Here is a 15432-nt window from a genome sequence, read left to right as displayed (position 1 = left end):
GATCTCAAGGCGAGTGAATCACCGACATGATTTTTGGGGCCCTGTGGTGACGAGCGCCACTTGTGCAGCCTATGATTTTAGGTGTGGAGTACTCAGTGCTTGTCGACATATCCGGATGGTGATGAAAGCGCTAAAACGTTGAATAGCAGCAATAGTACCATAACTAACAATCTAAATTGGAACAGTCATATTGCTAATACATGCTCATCCTCCTGTAGAAAACTTGGTCTTCTTCGCCTCAAACTTAAAAACGTTCCTTCCAGGGTAAACCAATTAGAATACTACAGCCTCATCCGACCTAAGACAGAATATGCCTGCAGTATCTGGGACCCGCCTCACACTAAGAACAATATTGAGGCGTTAAACATTCAGCGAAAAACCGCGCGTTTTTTTTTTTTTTTTTTCAAAATATCGCACGTCTGACTTTCATAACATTTTAAAGAAAGAAAATCCCATCTAACAGCTGCGAACACGAAGAAAAATCCAGATACTAAAATTCCTATTCTCCTGAAGACAACCAACTTGTTATGAGTTCTGAACCTAACCTCGCACCCCTTACAACTCGTCGAACAAGACATCATCATGTACAATCTTTAACTCCCTATCAAGCGAGAATTAATGCATTTAGGTATTATTTTTACGCACGTACTATTGAGGAATGGAACAAGCTGCCTTCTAGTGTGATTTGTCTATTTATTCTATTGATAAATTTGTGGTGTCTTACACATAGTTGTGTTCGGTATTTGTGTATATTTTTCTCGTTAGTGTTGAACATGTCTCATTACAATATACTTGTTAGCTATGTTTCGTATTTCTGTTGCGATGAACCGATGTTCCACAATACTGTATCGCCCCTCCTGCTATGGTCCACTGAGGGCTTGCAGTATTTGATAAATAAATAAAAAAGTAAGAAAGAAGAAAAGAATTGCATTATTTATCAATGAAGAAAGTGAACCAAATAACACAGATTCAATGTTGGTTTAATAGGCATTCTGCCCGATTGGATTGTCCATAACACAGCATGCTTCTGTGATAAAATCGCTAACGTTATGGGGTAATTGTTTTCCTGCGGACAACACTGTTAAAGAGAGCCGCCTGTCATCGTTCTTGTTCACAGGAATAAGGGTGAACTTAAACTCCACCCTAACTGTATGTACACCGCGAAAGCAATAAAGGTCCATTCAGCTGCCTGCGGTTCCCTTCGAATATCACTTTGCAAACACACATACCGTTTCTTTTAAAGTGTTAGTCTTATAAGGTTTCCATTCAGCGGAAAACCCAACATCGTCCTGTTGGCGTCCGGCGTCGTGTCGCCAAAACCCTGATTGGTAGACAGGGTCGTGAGTGACAACCAGATGTCATCGCGCGGGACGGCTTCAATCACCTCACAACGCTCACGCTGAACGTTACCTCATGCTTGGAAGGAGTTATTAAAATATCATATGTAATGCAAATTAAGAGACACCGCGTGTCTTAGGCGATTTACTTTTACAAATAAATTAGGTTATTTCAGCAAAATAACAAAAAAAAAATTCAGATTTCAAGCGAGCTTAGAAACTACAACCTTTGCCTTGTGAATCAGAGACGCCTACGAACAGGCCACGCAAAGCGTTCTTATTGATTGTCAGGCCAAGCAGGGGACGCATGGACGGCTGTGTGTGTATGCCGTGTTCTTCACGTGAGGTGGTACCTTACGAATGTGGGCTAATGAGGGCGTTTGCAATTGGAAAGAATCCGCTACCGCGTCAGGCCCTTAAAGCGATGCTTCTCTCTATAATCTCTAATTTTAGCTAAAGCTTCACTACACCAAATACAACCCACAATTTCGCGTGGTTCCGACTCAATGACCTTGAAACCAAGCCATGGTGAAACCAAGCAGCTCTCGCTAAGGATTGCAAATTTCAAATTGGTTAGCAGTAAAGGCGCCGTATATGTCACACTTCTCGGTTGACATGTGAGCCTCGCCGTAAGGGAAGGAAGGAAGATGGGAGGGAAAGAAGACAGAGAGAAATAGGAGCCGTAGTGGAGGGCTACTGAATAATTTCGACTACCTGGGGATATTGAACATGCACTGACATCGCGCAGCACACAGTCACCTTTGCGTTCCATGCTCCTCCATCGAAACGCGAAAGACGTTCGTGTGTTGTGTAATGTCAGTGAGGGAACGCGACCGCGTTAGAAAGTCTGCTGAAGGCAGCGAGAAGCCAGACTGGCGGCTAAACGCGAGGCTTACCATGAGCGGAAGCACGCCAAGATCCAAACCGCTTTGCAAAACCAAGCACAACAGACCTTTCGGTCGTTATAAGAAGGTTGAAGTAGGGTTAAACATTCGCTATATTTTTTATTTTATTTACTACGAGGTACAAGGCCTACATTTAACGAGTCCAATGAACGGTCGTGCCAAGTGAGGCGCTAAGATGTGTTCAGTTATGTGTATTAGGTTTAGCTAAGGCTAATCAAGCTTAATTACGCTTAAGAAGGTGTATTTAAGCCGAAGTGTGTTCAGACCGCAACATGTTACTGCAAATGGAACCTTACAGACTTTTAAGATTACCTAAGCCTATTGGGCTTAACTAAGCCTAAGAAGCGCAGGTATACACTTCGGAAGGAGTCATTACGCCAATGTGTGTTCAGAAACTTCCAGACTTCCTTTGCTAGCCTGTGCTTTCACACAGGTTTAATTAGTGTTAATTAATCATATACCATTCTGACCTTGACCTTGGACATTGTAATCATAACTCATAGCAAGTCATAGCAACATTCGGTTAGGCAATCCAGAATTGGGAGAAATCCATTGTGCTGCACTAAATGTGCTTTTGCACTAAAAACAACCAATGTGATTGATGCAGCAGAGTATGAGTACGTCAGCATCTGAAATAAGCATGAAATAAGCGTTCGAATGCAAATTTGGAACGTTGAATCAGCCACACATTTATAGTTTTTATTTTTCAGTTTAAATTGAAGTGCGATGGCTATTCGTGGGAATTCTTGAAGAAAAGTGCTCGCTTCAGTAGCCAGGGTGCACTATTACAAGTTACGAGTACTAAGCGAATTCACTCACCGCGAAATTATTGTTTTTTATTAAAATACGTAACCTGTTTCGCACGATTTAATGCAATAAATTTCGTGTTTCATACTTACGTAGGCCGAGAGGACCGTACCAGAGGCCATTGAGAAAATGGTATAGAATAAGTGCTGGTCCCACGGCTGCAAAATCTGCGTACCGTTCATGGGCGCCTGGAGACTTGAGAAATTTGCTTGGGTTATCCGTTCACACGACCAACATCTCGGGGAGCGAGGACGTCAGGTTGTGCATATCCCATTCGCATAATGAGAACGAGCCGCGTGACCCTGGAAAACGTGCAACGACGTTCGCGTGCGACTGGGCGCAGGCAAATGGCATACGTGCACCCGGCGGATCGAAGCTCGTATCTGCGCCAAGATCGGTGCACGCGCGCAATGACAACGCACATCTATTTCCGTACCGCTCTTCCGCGTCGTTCGTCGTCATCGGGGCGCAGCACCGCGTTCGGAGCCGGTTCCCGCGCCTTCCTGTCCCTGCCGAGATCGCGCGGCCCAGGCCGCTTCCGCGTCGCCTCCCTTCGGCATCGAGGAGAGGACGATTGCCGCTCTGAGAACGCGTCCTTATCACGCACGAGCTTTGTGGATCCGCTTCCTGCTGATGTCGAGTGTCTAGAAGGCCCACGAGAGTCTGTACATTTCATTCGGCGCGCCTCTGGCTTCAGTGAGATGAACACTGGCGCTGTTGCGGTGGCCGATCATCAAGCCGGCGCAGTTCTTGCGCGCGAAATTTATACAGCTGGACCTCAGTGGGCGGCGAACTTCTAATCGGCGCGAGAAGCAATGAGGAAGCAACGACGAGCTACCGAAATATACTGGCCACTGTAGGTAGGTACACTCACTGCTCGTATATTGTTCCTGCACAAATACTGGAAGCAAACATTGATTTCAGTGACTGTCTGCCAGCCTATATAGCGTGAGCGGCTCTCACCACTATCGAAGCCAGCCCCCCCCCCCCCCCCCCCCCCCCCCATGCAGGGATCTCACAAATGAAAAACAAATCAGTTCGGTCATGTCATTTATCCATACACATCGGTGGTTGCGAAGCGCTTTAACGGCACTTCCCCCTTCCACCGAAGAAAGCAAAATAAAAAAAAAATGTGCCGCTATAGAGGTCCATCCGTGCAACGAAAAGGGGCTTGCAGACATTCGCTCCCGAGTAACGTTCCGTGACATTCTTAGCCTGCTTGAGAAGTGAGCGCGACTGCGATCGGGCTGGTAACGCGTATGATAGAATAATAGCAGCTGTTTAAAAACAGCCCCGTCCCGCGAGCGCACCTCCCGGACTTCCTCGTGGCTCGGCATTCCTCGCAGGCGTTGCAGCGCGGAAACGGACGATCACTCGGCGATAAGGCACGCGTCGGCGCATGACCACCGGCCCGCATTGTGTTCCTGTCACGCAAGCGGGAGTTGGCGCACGCAACCACCAGACACCGGCACCGCCGCGCTGAGTATCCGCGCTTCCCCGAGTGCGATGCCGCTTTCTTCCTGCGCCTCACTGGCCGGTATCGGTGCATGCGGGCTGAGCGATCGATGAGTGAAGAGAACGACACATGTGAAGCTTCGACACCTCCTGAAGATCATCTTCAAAACCTCACAGACAGCAGCTCCCTGTGAAGTTTCCCCTGCGCACCTTGACAAGGGACGCCGTGAGGCGCGCGTCTCGGACTGGCATTATCTTCTGCAGAGCTGCATGATGTCTCACTTTTGTCGCGAGCCAAGCGGCTGAAAGGAATAGCCAAGCGCCTGCAGCGGCGCCTTTGATCCGAGCAGATATGTAAAGCCAAAGAAGTGAGAGGCGGTTCTTAAAAATAGCATTGTGAAGAGAAATGCTTCTCATTGACGGTGTTTAACATACGCAATAACAACGAGACCTCTCACGATCTGCAGTCATGCGCTGTTCATGGCCAAGTTCGGTGATTAGGGAACCCTTAATTCGCTGACAAGATGTGCCCTCTAGGATAAGACTACTGAGGACAGTCTTGTAATAACGACAGTCAGTGTACGTTAAAGAACCCCGGGTGGTTGAAATTTCCGGAGTCCTCCACGTCTCTCATAGCATGAGTCGCTTTGGGACGCTAAACCCCACAAACCAAACCAGCTTTTTTCGACTGCTCCTGCTTGAAGTCAAGAGAAATGGCCATGTATCTGTCACCGCAATAATAACTTCCTGTGTCATTTCTCTCTCATTGTACAACGCGCCAGTTCTTACAAAATTCTTACAAAAAATTGTTCACTGTAGATTTTTCGTCTGCTGTCACGCTGCTAAGGTTGTGCTTCGATGTAAGCGAGGCCCAACTCCTGATGTTAATGCGCCTTCGCCGCCCCTCCGTAGGGATATTCAACGTCATCGTTGATGCCATACGCCTTACATCCTGTAAACACTATGCATAAGTAAGCGAGGAATGCTCGAAAAATGTCGGAGGGAAACTTATAAGGCCCCCTGCAGTTCCTTCGGAGGACAGATGAGCGCAAGCGATAGTTCAGCGTCTTTAAGGGAATCCTCCCCCCCCCCCCCCCCCTGAAAGGGGGAATAGGTTTCACAAAACTGAGTAATCACTCATTAGCATCCACATGAGTGCATCCATATACGGCTATAGATGAAGGCTACTCAGCTTTCTCAGAAGCTTCGCAGTTGAAGAAAAAATAATCGTCCGGGGATCAAACCCGGAACCACCACCTGTCAGGGGCAGTCGGTCTTCCAAATTGAGCTAATCAGGACGGCTGTCAGACGGTAGGGTGAGAGCGAACAGTCAACACACCTCATCTCATCTTACCGATTCAGAAAAAGAAAGAAGAAGAAAAAAAAAACTGGTTTCCCTGGCCAGCGCAACGTGACCGGACAAATGCGGACAATAAGAACAATTACCAGCAGTTATATGATAGATAAACGTATATCATGCAAGCACCTGCCGGACAGAAAAGAAAATAAAAAGTTGCAAAAAGAGACAGAAAATAAAAATTTATGAGGAGTGACGTATGCGCTACCATAGAGAGGAAAATAAAAAGAGAGCGAAGAACAGCGGACGAGATCCGAGCGCCACACCGACGCTCTTTCTTGCGCTGTTCAACAAGCGCCTACAAGGGACTGCGCAGTCGTAACTGTGAGGCATTCTGCCGCCTTCCTTTCGTTCTCGCGACATGCTGGGATATAGGGTTTCGATGCAGAGAGCACCAGGACCATGCGCGCATATGAAGAAGAAAAAAATAAACAACAACGCAGCATTGCTTCTTGATGTGTGCCTTGAATGAGGCCTAATTGCAGTCGACGAATGGGTGCTGCAGCGTAGGAGACATATGGGCGGCTCGGCGTCGCCGAGGTCCGGCTGGGAAAACTTTACAAGTCGGAAAGACGCCAAGTACACTTCGCGTATGCATACGTGAGCGAGTGAGAAGGCAGTCTGAGGTGTCAAATATGCATGCCCGCTTATTCGCTTGCGCCTCCGTCTGCTCGCCGACGTTTCTTTCTCCTTCCGAGGGCTGTCAGTCGCGCGCAGTTAGCTGTGCTTGGCGCCAGTCAGCTCTATGGGTTTGCTACAGAATAGAATCGTTTAGAAATCTATGGTGTCTAAACGAGCCTACGCGCTGCATCATTAGGGCTCTCGTTCAGCAAGGCTGTCAATGGTGAAATAGCCGGGAGCGTGACTGATGAAGCACGGCCGTTGTACTTCAAGTGAAGACGATTTTGGTACGCGAGAACTGCCGCACAGGCTGCACCTGCGTGCGTTCATGTATCATCTGTTCGTTGAAAGAAGGTCTTAAGCTTTGATTTGCGCGATAAGAAATCATCTCTCTGTGTAATGCTGGTTCATAAAATCCTAATTTTTAACCGCCTTCTAAAATTCTCCGACCTCAATGCCTCGGTGGCGCTGCAGAGGGGCTCTGGGGAAAATAAATCTTCCCCGTAGTACATTGCGACTGCTCCTTCCACATCCTTAGGCGGGGCGCGGCTTCAGCTATTCGCTTCACTGATTAATGATTTTCCATCATACTTTAGCCATTCAGCACTCGTTATTCAAACTTTGAGGCGCAACTCCAGCAATACATCGGAAGAACAAGATAAGGGAAGCTTCGATTACAGGTATGAAAGTTTCAGCCAATAATCACTAGCCGAGGAAGTCTTGTAAGAGGTCATTAGAAGTGCTCGCTCCACGGCTTTCCGGTAAGAAACCCCGGCTAAGGCAAGGACAGTGTAACTCTGGTTCTTGTGAGCACTTTTAATTTCCGAGGGGCTTCCCACATATGTGTAAAAAATATATATATGACCCGGAAAGGACGTGGTCCCGGGTTCGATTCCCGGATCAGGACGAATTTTTCTTTAACTACGAAGTTTTGAAGGCCATGGCTTTACAGCGCGGAATGTGATATGAGACTACGTTCTCGCGGAAGGTTGCTGAGGCAAGCCTAACGGTATTTCTTCGCGTAAAGGATGCGTACAACACGCGAGCTCCTGCTAACGACGATGTCAAGTAATTTATAGGCGTAGTTTGAAGACGCAACTATAAGACTCACTTTGACATGAATGAAGAACTGTTTAGATACGACACTTCACGCGAGGCTTAGCGGAACAGAGGCAAATCATCTTCTCTTGATTATCGTGGCCGCAGTTTTAGAATCCACAGCATCATGAAGAATTTGGTGCAGCAGACTAAAGGCGCCCATTCCTTTGACGTTGGTTTCGCATCCGCGCACTGGCGCACTGCAGCATAAATGGTAGGCATTGTTCAACACGCTTTCAACCCCATGTACGAGCAGTCGCTTTGATGGACTGCTGACCACCACCGCGTACTCGTTCAGCGCGAGCCAATATCGCTGTAGTTGTAGTATCCCGCGACAGCGCGACGCTGAGCCATCGCCAAAGCCGTGGACGTGTCGCAGATGGGGCGCGGTCCAGCAGTGCCAGGCCATTCGGCGGCGGCCGGTTGGAGACACCTGCAGAGGGCTGCTCCTTGCTCAGGACGGGGCCGCCGTCCCGAACAGCTCATAGTCCAAAACCAGTCTCGCTGAGTGTCGTCTGGCCTGGCGCGGCGTTCAATTATCTTCCAAGGCTGCCAGACGCGCCGAGGTTAGTAGGCGCTGGCCAGCCCTGGTCGGCGCCGCTCCCCTCCCAGGCTCCTCTTATTTTTCGACGCGCCTCATTTATTCCCTTCTCGCGAGCTGCCGAAGATGTCACACCCACCCTCCGCCCTCTCGGCTGCTGAGCTCCTCTTTGTGCAGCTTCTTCCTTTTCCTGCGCTCTCGTTTCTCCTCTTTGTGCGCGCGCGCGTGCATTCCCGCGCTTTCTAGCTGCTCGCCTCTGAGCCGGTAGCAGTTGCCCAGCGGCCATTTCTTCCACGTCAGCTCAGTCACCGGGGCCGCTCCAGAGGGGGGCGTGGCGCTCCGGTAGCAAGTGGTTTTATTTTTTCTAACGACAGCCTTCGTTCCCGGAGAGAGCGACACTTCGGCGAAAGCGTTGCCGCGGAGCCCGTCAACCATGGCTTCATTGCTGGGTGCGGCCAGGAACCGCTCTCGCCGCTTCGGTTTCGCACGCTCCTGCGGGCTTCCTATCATCAACAACGGTTCGGGAGGGCCAAGCGGATGCTTCTTCAAAGCGGGCCCAAATTGGTTTCGCTCTTTGACAGCCGGGCTGTGTCGCCCGGAGGCGAAGGAGACGATCGTGTCGCCTGACCGGCCCCACTGCTGCTTCTTGTCTCTCCGTCTTCTTTTTCCGCTTCGGGCGCCAATTAAGTTCGGCATCTGCCAGCAGTACCTTCGCAAGACTCCCTCCAAATGACTAGTTACGGACTTCGACTGCGGGAGACAATTTCAAAGGTCTTTGCTCTCGTCCAATGCGAACGTGCGTGTCCGTGGAGACCGGAAAACACGCGAGAGGGCACCACGCGACGCCTGTAACGCCTGCGGCTCCAAGCCAATTTCAGCACTGAATACACACGGTTGCTTCGTGTCTGCCCGTGAGGCGCTGCAAATTTCAGTGCAACACATACGCATATGCTGCAGCTGGGACGAATGTGCTCAGTTCCTTCAGGTTCTTGCAGTTAGTAAGTATTGTGATGCCCCGTCAAACGAGGTCGCGTTCAGCAGTCACGCACCCCTTGAGTTGCTACGTGGTGGCGCGGCCTGTGGGATCCACTATTTGTGGAGGTGTTATCTATCCATGTGGTCTCAGATTTTCGTCCGCTCGAATGATATGGCGCGACATCAACCTGTAAGATGAACAGTAACCACGGTTAAGGGTCTAAAATCGAGGGGTCACTTCTAGAGCCTTTTTATCATTCTCGTGCTTCAAGATCTTTATGCTGCGTGCTCTTGATCATTTTAATGTAGATATGAAAAAAAAAAAATAAAGCACAAGGAAAACCAGCTCAGTGCAGCAATGCAAGTGACGCACCAAGTTTAATATACTTACAGACGGCTGAACGACACGCGCTTTCTTTGTGAGCCATTTTTTTTTTTTTTTTTTTTAATTCGGCTTGCTATCTGAATGTTAGTCGTGCATTCTGCGCCTGGCTGCCTTCGAATGTCCGATGAGATTTTTAACTAGCGGAGGAGTCGCGTGCTATCACTTTTGGCTGGACTTAGTTGCAGCCTTCCCGAAAATGCAGAGTAAGAACCGATCTATATATATTGTAAACAATTGCTGTGGCCGCTCGAACGCAGGCATTTGTGGACAGTGCTCGGGCACTTGCGCGCGAGCGACGCGAACTCGTCATTTTTGTATTTTGTAAATAATGTACAAAGCTCCCCTGTCCTTTCTTCTCATCGCTTCCCTCTGTATTTCCCCTCGCTATCCTCTCCCTATCCCCTTTTCTTTCACGCCGGCTGCCGCTCAGGTGCTTCAGATTTTAGATAGCAGTTGCCTTCTTTTTGATTAATAATAAACCACTATCACCACCACCAGATTTCTGGTACTATTTTGCACAGGCAACATTCGACGGTGAATGAGTGCCTTTTTTTTTTTTCTTTTTTTGCCGCCAGGGTAGAAAACAAAAGTGTATAGGAAAGTGACTTCCACTGCTTAGTGATCTGACACTTATCAGGGTTCCCTTCTTTTTGCAGTTTTCTGGCCGCGAGCTCCAAAAAATCAGTTCTAACCACTCGCAGCGGGCTCTTCAGGGTAGTACCCATTCACAGCTCGGCCAACTGAAGCAGGCACCCGTTTCACCTTGCCTCAATACGAAGCAAGCACACATTCAAGATAAAGTTTAAAGTTGACGCAGCCTCCCCCCCCCCCCCCCCCTTTCTATAACGCTCAAGGACGAATGCGGAACGCCCCTCATACTCATTTTACGCTATACCTAGGGGCCAGACTTTGCGGTTCAAAATGGGACGATGGTGCGTTGGGTTAGTAGAGCAGTCGTGCAATTTGAGATTCTGCTCTGCTATACGTTAGAGCTAATTAACGCGCCCTTCAGACCAGGTGTCTCTGTCTTCTTGCCAAACATCATATGGATACGCTAACTCACTCACTTTCAACGACTGCCTAGGGCGGCTGCATAGTGTAAATTGGTATCTCCGCCATCATGTAGGCCAACGAGAAACAGGGCATAAGCGTCATGAGAAACGTGAAATCGTGGCTAACTGCTTGAGTCAATGCGGTGACCGCGCAATATTCTAGAGCACTATAACCGCGTGCACTTCATGCCCTGTCCCCTGTCTCAAATCAGCGATGAGATGGCCACCCGCCTCCTGGCAATCAACTCCCACTGACGTTTATGTCTGAAGGTTCCGTTGTTTAACTCCCATTCTTATTTCTTCTATGGGGACAATTTCTTTTTTCCGCAAGCAATGCTTGCGTCAATTAGTTGTTAATATAATGGTGGGGCTAATAAAAGGTAAGGTAAACTATAAGCGGCATTTTACCGCATGGAGATATCATATTATATTACTACAAAAAAAAAAAAAAGGAAAACAAAATAACGGAAATTCCTTCATAAAAAATAACACTCGCCGAAAAAAAAAAAAAAGCGAGAACTCGGTTATAAAATAAATTTCTAAAAGGAGACTGCTAAACACCCTCCCATTAAAAAAACATGAAGAAAACTCTAAGCCGTGCCTAAATCCCTCCCCCTCCCCGTTCATCCTGGAATGCTTAGCGCCATTTGGTCACTGCTGATAACCAACGGGTCTAAGTGGAGAAAGCGCTCTTTTCCACGGGGCCATTATATTACAGCTCTGTTCCCTAATATTCTTTTTTTCTAGTCCCTCTAGCTGTTTTGCTATGGTAATGCTGAATACCCTGCTGAAAACTCAAGTTTGGCTATCACTATCGAAGGCTCTTCAAGAAACGGCTCGAAAAATGAGGCGTTGAAAAAATTACCCCCCTCCCCCCTCCTCTCACACGCACATGCATGCACACGCATCGAACAACCCACGAGTGCAACTGGGACCAGAATAACGCGGAGCACGTTTCGGCGTTCAAAGTTTCTCACTCGTATCGCGGAAGGAAAATAACGTTTGCGCTTACGCACACATGGCGTTTAGTTGCACATTAGGTGGGTAGGCAGTAGTGTAGGTTTGAGGTCTAAGAAGTGAGACTTCGCCCGCACCACTCAAAGCATTTTTTTTTTATTTTTTACGCAACGCAAAGGAGGAGTTTAATCGCAGAAGCGTGCTGCCTGCGAACCAATTCTGGCCACGACTGCTCTTCCTTCGATCGTTCTCCGTTGCCCCGTTATCTCCTTGTGGAGAGCTCAATCTGACAACGAGCGACAGCCGGTGACTGGCGCGAGGGCTGCATCTTCTCGGGCATTCGATTGCAAAGCGTGCTCAGCGTTTTCGGCTGCGCTGCAAACAAGTCGCTCCAGGATGTTGTCGTCCTCGTTTGCGTGGCTCATTGCGGCCGCCTCGCGGACGCGAAGCAACTAATGACATAAGAGAGAGAGCAGCGACGCCGCAAGATGGCGCATGGGTGTATTCTAGATTTTCGGTACCGCTGAGATCCGGGATCCTTGAACCCTCCGGGCCGAGGCTCGAACAAACCGCGCTTGCAGATTGCGGGAGAGGCGAGGCCGAGTTTTCGGTGCTCGCAGCGCGCAGTGGTGTGGCGCGCAGTTTCCTCGTAGTATATATACGTTACATGGCGTGCGTTGCCGCGAGGCGCTTGCTAGCACACGCGGCATTGCATTGCATGTAGGCTTCGAGAGCTACCGTTGTCTTCTCCCCCCCTCCCCTTTCGCTAAGGTGCATCGCGTGCCCGACGAATCGCCGTGCCGTGGGCGCTGCAGGCAGCAGCATCTGGGGCGTAGAGTGGACGACCAGCTCCCGTTCCCAGGGGCAATTTGAGCCTGACCAACCGCGTTAACCAGCTGAGCAGGCGCTTCGCGTCGGGCCCCGTCCCACATCCAGAGCGGCGAACGAGGTCAGTGCGCAGAGGAGCTGGGAAGACCCGCGTGGCATTGCCTTCACGATGGAGTCGCCGCTGCGCCCCAGCGGGCGGGAGGCAACCAGTCCGGGAATCGAGACAAACAATATATATAAAAAAACACACACACACAGACCAGTGGCGGCCGGCAAGAGCGCGTGCGAGATATGGCCCATATTTGCGTCCCCGATATGCGCTGGGCCAGCGGCCATTGCACATTCTGGATGCGCGAGCAAAGGCCGCCCACGTTGCCCAGTGCCGCCGCAAAGGAGGTGGGAAAATACTACTCCTCCGCTTGCCGCGGAAATCACCGCGGCAAAAAAAGGCAGTGGCAGGCTCTGTTCTGCGTGGACGGTCGTTCGGCACCACTAGAATCGAAACCTTCCGCGTGCCTCCGCCTGCGGCGACCCTCCGCGTGTGCGTCCACGGCTGACGTCAGGACGTGCATGAATGGCTTATAGTATTCAGAGATACGTTTGGTGTCAAAACTTTAGGTGCTTCGTGCAGACTGTCCCGTGCAACGTGAGGAGCGAATGGTCTAAATTAACCTGACACACGTGTCGTGGAGTGGAGCTGCAACAGTATAGCAGCTTGACCTCATCCACGCGTTTTAAAGTATGTCGACTTTTAAAGTTATCGGTGTTGGAAATACGGAACAGACAACTGTGGAAAACTTGAGTGTCAGAAGGAACCGGCGACCGAGCTGCGCGTCCGTAATTACCTAATTACCGCTGTAGCACGAGAACGCGTGTCAGAATATATTAAACTCGGTGTCAGTGGACGGTAGGAGAGTTCAAAAGACGCCATTCGCTTGTGGAAATTTCGCGTCAAGCACGTTTTCAGACGCCTTACAAATTTTCCATCGAAAAAGCTTCAGCTTAATTTGCCAGAGGTTTAAAAATTGGCTCGTTTTGCAAGTTGGAAATTAAACTAGCGCGAAGAAGAACGCTGCTTCAGTTCTACGCGCACCGGAGTTCTGTTCTTTAGCCTTCGTTATTTTTTCATTGTTTTCATCCTCAGGCTACGTAACATGTGCCTCGAGTGCGTGCTGACGCTGGCAGCCGCAAGTGTGATAGCAGAAACGAAAAAAAAAAAAAAAATTCTAGAACAACACTTTTCTTCTTGACGTTCTTTGCCCATCGACTCTCGCGCCATTAAACTGTGATGATGAATTATTGCGCAAAAAGGGAGCCATGACACAAGGCATTTTTCTTCCTACTCAAGGTGTGGGCAAAGGCCAGTCTGCAAACAACTTCACCCTTGTTAAGACGAGCACCAGACCAGGGAAAAGATTATATATATATCTGTGTGTGTGTGTGTGTGTGTGTGTGTGTGTGTGTGTGTGTGTGTGTGTGTGTGTGTGTGTGTGTGTGTGTGTGTGTGTGTGTGTGTGTGTGTGTGTGTGTGTGTGTGTGTGTGTGTGTGTGTGTGTGTGTGTGTGTGTGTGTGTGTGTGTGTGTGTGTGTGTGTGTGTGTGTGTGTGTGTGTGTGTGTGTGTGTGTGTGTGTGTGTGTGTGTGTGTGTGTGTGTGTGTGTGTGTGTGTGTGTGTGTGTGTGTGTGTGTGTGTGTGTGTGTGTGTGTGTGTGTGTGTGTGTGTGTGTGTGTGTGTGTGTGTGTGTGTGTGTGTGTGTGTGTGTGTGTGTGTGTGTGTGTGTGTGTGTGTGTGTGTGTGTGTGTGTGTGTGTGTGTGTGTGTGTGTGTGTGTGTGTGTGTGTGTGTGTGTGTGTGTGTGTGTGTGTGTGTGTGTGTGTGTGTGTGTGTGTGTGTGTGTGTGTGTGTGTGTGTGTGTGTGTGTGTGTGTGTGTGTGTGTGTGTGTGTGTGTGTGTGTGTGTGTGTGTGTGTGTGTGTGTGTGTGTGTGTGTGTGTGTGTGTGTGTGTGTGTGTGTGTGTGTGTGTGTGTGTGTGTGTGTGTGTGTGTGTGTGTGTGTGTGTGTGTGTGTGTGTGTGTGTGTGTGTGTGTGTGTGTGTGTGTGTGTGTGTGTGTGTGTGTGTGTGTGTGTGTGTGTGTGTGTGTGTGTGTGTGTGTGTGTGTGTGTGTGTGTGTGTGTGTGTGTGTGTGTGTGTGTGTGTGTGTGTGTGTGTGTGTGTGTGTGTGTGTGTGTGTGTGTGTGTGTGTGTGTGTGTGTGTGTGTGTGTGTGTGTGTGTGTGTGTGTGTGTGTGTGTGTGTGTGTGTGTGTGTGTGTGTGTGTGTGTTTGCGTGCGGGCGGGCATGCGGCGGCACAAGGGGTCGAACCTCGAACCTCCCGCATGAGAGGCGGATGCTCATGCGTATACTGCTATCCCAATAGCCCACAGAGATCCTCATTAAAATCCATCCACCATCACAAATTGTATATTGTAGATTGGGCCCAACGTGCTTCGTCCTTGTAGATACTATCTGTCTCTAGCTAATGAGAACCCATTTTGCTTGCAATACAACAAGATAGCCCAACCAAAACATATGATGATAAACGCACGCATCAAGACGCACGGTAACTGATAATGAACACTCCGGTTTGATGCAGAAAAGGGATTTTTTTTTCTCGCAACATAAAGTGCTGTGCTACATTTACAGCACCTTACGTCCCGAAAACCACAGGGATTCAGCCGGGAGTAAGCGCCAGAGAACCAGCAGAACGTCGTAGTCTAATCGGGCTTCACTTTCCCGATTCAAGCGAACTAATCTGAAGGGCCTTTCAGAGTCGCATACTTGCAATTTCTCCAACCAGTTCATTTCAAGCGCAAGGAAAGGGCAGAAGGTGAGCTTATTACAACTATCCCACCGACCGAAGTGTGGCCATCTGTGGCTAGGCAGCGACTATTGACAACCTCGTCTTCAGCGCTGCGTCATACGCTATCATAAAGAGCACCGGCTCCTATTTTAACGCAGACCATATTTTAGGACGCAGCAAGTGACAACGGAAGTGACAGATATTTTCTTAAGCTTGAGCTTTATATAAAGTTGTCGCCATCGGAGTGGCGGGAGCAGCGCTGGTATAGTGTGCATA

General features: G+C 49.2%; 1 protein-coding gene and 1 long non-coding RNA gene across 3 annotated transcripts in view; one reads left to right on the top strand and one right to left on the bottom strand.

Annotated features, from left to right (window-relative positions):
- Window positions 1–15432, top strand: part of LOC146202183 (uncharacterized) — a 199529-nt gene that overhangs the window by 60266 nt on the left and 123831 nt on the right. Inside the window, exon 1 of one of the 2 annotated variants that reach the window (XR_014703659.1) lies at window positions 3746–3909. The exons of the other annotated variant lie outside the window; for it this stretch is intronic. This is a non-coding gene — a long non-coding RNA (uncharacterized LOC146202183). Of the gene's footprint in view, window positions 1–3745; window positions 3910–15432 lie in introns of those variants that run through there. 2 annotated transcript variants of the gene reach the window in all.
- Window positions 1–15432, bottom strand: part of Cad96Ca (tyrosine kinase receptor Cad96Ca) — a 108255-nt gene that overhangs the window by 83069 nt on the left and 9754 nt on the right. The gene's annotated exons all lie outside the window — the stretch shown is intronic.

Source organism: Amblyomma maculatum, chromosome 1, assembly GCF_055883805.1.
Source record: "Amblyomma maculatum isolate TAMU_Amacu chromosome 1, ASM5588380v1, whole genome shotgun sequence".
Lineage (NCBI taxonomy): Eukaryota > Metazoa > Arthropoda > Arachnida > Ixodida > Ixodidae > Amblyomma > Amblyomma maculatum.
This window is presented reverse-complemented; position numbering and strand designations above follow the sequence as displayed.